A 6,562-nucleotide genomic window follows, 5' to 3' on the forward strand; every position below is an offset into this window, starting at 1 on the left:
TTGATTGCAGGAGTTTTTGAATTGGTGAAAAGTTGAACGGTAGTCCTAAGAAAGCGCCTGTGGTATATGAGGCATAAGTTCAATATGAGGCATAAGTTCAACGAGTCTACACTGGAGATTCTTTTTTTTTTTTTTTCTTTTTAGCCAAAAAAATAAAAATAATTGCTTGCCTGTTAAAATTTGATTTTTAGGCCAAAAAAAAGAAAATTTATATCTGTTTTTAGTAGTGATTTGGTTTTTTTTTTTTTTTTTTTTTTTTTATATATAGAGTATTATAATTGGGGTTGGATTTAAATTATGTCTCATTCTTTTGTGTAACATTTATTAAATCCACCCATAGCCACATCAAAATTGTCACTACTATTTTTAATGGCTTAAAAGAATGAAACGTAACGCCCTTCTCTTTCTATTATTTTTTTTAGAAAAAACCAAGGTGAAGTATTTAATTATCCTTCTTTAAAAAAAAGTATTTAATTATCGGAATGAGAAGGTGACAATTTAATACAACAATTATTCTTACAAGGCCAATAATCAATCCCAATCTTGCAAGATTGTTACTCTCACAAAATAAAGACATTTAAAATTAAATAGTTATCTTGATTATATCTACAAGTTATTAATGATGCCAACCTCTCAGAAGCAAATTTTTGTTACATGGTCCATCTTCTTCCACATTTATTTTTTGATTAAATTGCAAACTACACTCCTAAAAATTTTAAAGTGTTTGAATTTTACATCTTGAAATTTCAGAATTTAGATTTTATCCCTATAAAGTTCTATTCTGTTTGCATCAACAATCCCTTCATCCATATTTTTCGTTAGTGTTATATAAACTTGTCACACGTGTTTAGTTTATCCAATTAAATGATGTGTTATGCTATGTCATTTTTAATTTTTGAGGCTACAAAAATTATGTGGCATCATTTTATCGGACAAACTAAACTCGCGTGATAAGTTTATGTTACATTTAACGAAAAATACAGATAAAGGGGTTGTTGATATAAACAGAATATAACTTCATGACATAAAAGTAAAATCTAAATTCTGAAATTTCATGATATAAAATTTAAACACCCTCAAACTTTAAAAGTGCGATTTACAATTTATCTTTTTTTTTTTTTTTTTTTTTAGAGTTTGAATATAACTTTACTTTGGGTAGTAACTAGTAACCAAAATATGAGAGTGACTAGAGGCTTGTTTGATTGTGGGTTTGGTAGGCTACAAAACGAGGTAGGACCTTCTGGTAAAGATCAATGATGTAAATGTGAAATGACTGCTTTAAAAGTTTTGTATTCATAAATGAAAAAATAAATGGTGGGGTAGTAGAGAAGACAGGCATCTTCTATAAAAACCTAGACTTCAATCAACTACACATTCAAGTCAACTAAGGAATCTCTTTAATCATATCAAATTTCAAGAATATGAAGTATATAATTTGTTTTTGCCTTCTTAGTTAATGCCTTGACTAAAAACAGATCAGGAGATAAATAAACATATAACTCCATTTAGAAAATTTAAATAAAATAAAAAATATATATTAACGCGGTTCCTTACGTGATGTATTACCTCACATTTCTGAGGACTTAATAAACACATTTCCTTTACTTTAATTGAGTTCTAAGTTTTCACGTACAACCTATCCTTTTGCTTGTATGGGTTAAATGAGACTTATTCCACCTTTTAAGTAAGTTTCTCAACAAAAAAAAAGTAAGTTATGCAAATAATATTTTGTTGGACATATCATATTTTAAACTTCATAAGTTAGGAGTAATGTCAAATTAACGAAATATACTCTTTTTTTTTTTGGATATAAAAACGAAATATACTTAATGACGTTTGTGTGATTATTTCAACACATAAGCGTAAAACGAAATAGTTTTATTACATTAAAACCACGGTCGTTTTGGATGAAAATAAATAAATAAAAATTCATTTGACTCGCTCATCTCCTAATTTTACTTTAGGCCTAACCCCTCCTTGATCACTTTATTCATGGCAAAAAAATCACTATACTAAATAAAAAATGCTATGTCCACAACATTTTCACAACAAATTTTATGTAGTAGGTTATTATGGATTATTATTGATGGAGTAGAAAAGTAATTTTATTGGTAGGTTCAAATTAAAACCAATAACAACTAACCACTTATGATTTATTGTGAAAATATTATGGGCGTAACATCTCTTATACTAAATTGGTATTTTGAAGAGAGTTGGAGCCCAATTTAATTTGGGTGATGTGCTCTCCACAAAAGGAAGAAAAATGGGTGACAAACCTAGTTTGATTAAAAGGTAAGTAAAATGAGCACTTCGCACCTTTAACGTGATGGTCATATTACAAGAACTTCGTATTTGTGGAGTAGAGAGGGCAAGGGTCAAGTCGGAAAAAAATTAAAAAAAAAAAAAGAAAAAGAAAAAGAAAAGAAGAAGAGATTGTTTAAGTAACTCACCTTTTTTGCTTTCTTCTAGAAAAAATACTAATAAAAACTCAATTTGTACATATGAACTTAATTTTTTGGTGTCAAATGCCTTATAACTCAATTAGTTGATACAATCTGGTATTTTTACTGAAAATATTCAGGGCTCAAATGCCCTTTCTCTCAACTATCAAATTATAAAAATTAAAAAAAATGTTATAAAGAAAAGACACAATTGTATTTAGTATATAGATGGGGGACCAATGATTAGAGTCTTAGAGGAATAAAATTGTTTGTGAACAGTTTAACTTCAATTAAGAATCTAAATTTGTTTATATCCATTTATGTAGAAAATGAATCAATCTCAAGTTTAAGTTCAAACTCAACTATTATAGAAGACTCAAACTCAAACACACATGTCTATGAACAAGGTCATGAATATAAAACTCAATTTGAATGTGTGTGTGTATATATACACACTTATATATACTTGAGATTCAATGGTGTTAGTTTATAAATAAGTCCATAAGATATCAAATTATCAATTCTAATTTTTTATAATATAAATAGTTTATTTTATAAAAGTCATATACAATTTTTAACGGTGGATCTAATTTTTATGATTTAATAAGCAAAAGTCATTCTACATAATTAACTGATCAAAAAAATAATAATAATTTCAACTAAAAGTTATTAATTATTACTAAAGATTTGTTAAGGGGTTAAAAAATGTAGTGGTGTTGTTTATTAGATGCGAGAAAAGAATAAATTAATCAAATAACTTGTTAACAAGTTCAATGTATTTAGTGCCATAATTAAATTAATCAATGCTTTTCTCGCATTTCATAGAGTATATTCAATTATAGCATAAGTATTCCATCCAAACTGGGAAGTCGAGCTCTCCACTGGCAAAAAAACTTAGAATAATGTTTGCTTTTTTTACCATATATATACATGTGACAACATTGTTTTCCTCTAAGCTTATCTGTACCTTACGGTTTGTCGTTTTTTCTGGATTTTTATACGTGATTTTTGAAACATTAATCTTATGAACTGTACGTGATAAATAATCTTACCCTGTTGGTTCCCATTTTGCTTGCAAAGTAACATTGCTAGAACTTTGTCAAGACTAAATCTAGATCGAAAACACCAACGAAAAAAGAGAAAAATGAGTTCATCATTGATGATCAGTACTAACCATGAATTTAAGAATATTTTCTCTACTGCAAGAGAAAAAAAAAATGCAAGACTAAATTACAGTTAATTTATAATTGTCACTTTTTGTTTTTTTTTTTTTGGGAACTACAACTTCATACTATATATAGAGAAAAATTAAAGATATCGGTTCAAACAAGAGAGACTACTTAACCATATATTATTATTATCATTATTATTATTATTATTTAATGTTTAGAATTGTACCACAGCCACATTAAACTAACTTGTTTTAGCTGTTAATGAAAAATTATTGTAAAAAATAATGTGTGTAGTATTATTCTATTCCTATCCTTATCTGCAGTGCCGGCTCAAGGCCTAGGCAACTTAGGCCTAAGCCTAAGACCCCACAACAAATAAAAAATTTCCCTACTAAAAAAGGGCCCCATCTCCCTTAGTAAAAAATCTAAAATTTTATAAAAATATAACATTTTTTAAATAATTGGTACTTATTTTTAAGAGTGATGCTAAAAATACCACAAATTTTATTATAGATTTAACTGACATATCACCAATAACATAAAAAAGTAATTCAAATACAAATAAATTAAGTTGTTGAAATTCATCAATTACAGCCTTAATCATATTTATTGTGAATATTTTGTAGTATTTTTCTTTTTCATTTCTGACAAGGCTTTTAAAATAAGAGACCAATAAAAATTTAACCCAATTGAAATCCTAAGATGTTTCAAATAAAATGCTACAAATGTGATAAATTACCAATGATGACTAATCTTCTACTAAGTCAACACACCAAATAATATCTATCTATCTCTTTCTCTTAAAAAGAATTTATAAAATTAAAATTTAGATTACAACTGTACTTAACTATGCATAGTCATATATCCAAGTTAAAGTAAGTTCCTTTTGACTTACTTTTGATTCAACTATAATATTCAATCTTCTATTTGAAATTAACCTTAGTTTAGCTAGTATTATTCATCAATTTCTATACTTACATCAAATTAATCTTAATTTAATTAGTATTATATAATTTTATTTAATTAATGTTTACATATAAAAAAGCCCCATATAAAATTTTTGCCTTAGGCCCCAAATTTTGTTGGGCCGGCCCTGCTTATCTGGCACCATGAATAATTTTTGAGAAAGATCTGGCACCATAGATATAGTCTTACACTCTTTCTAGAAAACAATTAGGGCCTAAAACAGCTGGGAAAAAAAAAATCGCACGCATGGACGACACATGGTCTATAATTCTGAAGTGGGTAGAAAACTGATGAGACAAAAAGTGTTAAAAATATTATAAATTTTATTACTGAATGATATTATGTTAGTAGTTGAAATTCATTATTCACATTTATTGTTATATTGTTTATAAAAATTATTTAGTAATAAAATTTATAGTATTTAATAATAAATTTACACCCCCTGTTTTTGTATTTTTTTCACTTTTTTTTTCCCAAGTTGCAACTTACGCTTATTGTTCGCTTATTGTTTTAATTTATTAAATTCATCTTACTTATTATTCTTTACTTCTGAATATGCATGAATGATATTATGTCGAAGGAAGTTTACTATGAATAAGCAAAACAATGGACACTCATTTAAGTTTTTGATTCTTTTATGTAAATTTTTAATTTTTTTATATTCTCAATTTTTGAACTCTTTTGTGTATGTTTTGATTTTGGGTTTTGATTATTATATTTAATTTTTGAGTGTGTTGATTTTTTGAATTAGACTATCACTAGGAAAAAAAAAATGTATTGAGGAACTATTTTGGGTATTATTATTTGTGTTGGCTATGGCATAACCCAAATAGGAATGATCAAACTCATTCCATATCTCATATTAAGAAATTAACACAAAGCACAAAGGGAATTTTAAAATATAAAAATAGATAAACATTGATAATATCCAAACTCTAAACAATCAAAACATAAATTAATTTTTTTAATATTAAAATTACTTACTTATTTTAGAATTTATTATTAATTTTTATTTAATAATTTTGTTTTAATTATTTTTAAAAATAAATTAGCTTAGATATGTGTAAGGACTCAATTTGTAACGACCCCAAAATGGTATTAGATTCGCACGTTTAAGGCCCAAACAATAAAATTTGTACAGCGTGGGCTGAAAGGCTAGGCCAGGCCTTGGTCACTAGACAGTGGTTGGTCATGGTACTCATACAGAGGTAAACCATATTTGCTCAAGAAGTCTTTCTCCTCGGCATGGCCTGGGAGGCTCTAGTTCTTGACCTTTTTTCCCAGCCCCTTTTTTTGGATTGCTTACTTCTCTTTTTATATTAGCCTTTACCCTTCCTCCAACGTCCACGTGTAGGTTCAGTTTTCCAGGGCTGATACTTGTCCCATCAGCCTATACCCAAAGTGGTTGGGGGTGGTTGTAAAAGCTGAAAAGTATTGCTTTGTCTGGTGCAGAGTATTTAATTGCAGTAATGGCAGCCTTTCCTTTGTCCTTTGTCGCCATATTGTCCAGGGGTCCTTTCTCCATCAATGTGGAGGTGTTTTGCTTCCCCTTAAACTATTCATATACCGTACTTGCCCTTTCTTTTAGGAGCGCGTTGGGATGTTGAGGACAGAATCATCCTCGGCTATATATCTAGGTCATTTGGACTTTTACTGTATGTCCTCGGCAATATCCCTCCTCAACTCGAGCCTTGGGCCTTAAAACAAAGTGGGTCGGGATCACAAGTTCTCTGGCCCCACAATAACCCCTCAAAATCCTGCTGTCCGACCCCTCGAATGGAGAGGAGGGTTTTGGTGACGTCGGGCCTATGTCACGGCTTGCCAAACTTTGTCCTTCATTAATGTCGGTGTCTCTTTATTTGCCTGGGAAATACTCCTAGTTGTGAGACATTTCTTAAGTTTTACTCACGTCGTGCTTTTGTCGTTTCATTACATGAGGCACGTCTTTACTAAGTTCTCTTTACGAGGCAACGCCAATCCAAC

This window comes from Quercus lobata, chromosome 1 (genome assembly GCF_001633185.2).
Source record: "Quercus lobata isolate SW786 chromosome 1, ValleyOak3.0 Primary Assembly, whole genome shotgun sequence".
NCBI classification, from domain to species: Eukaryota; Viridiplantae; Streptophyta; class Magnoliopsida; order Fagales; family Fagaceae; genus Quercus; species Quercus lobata.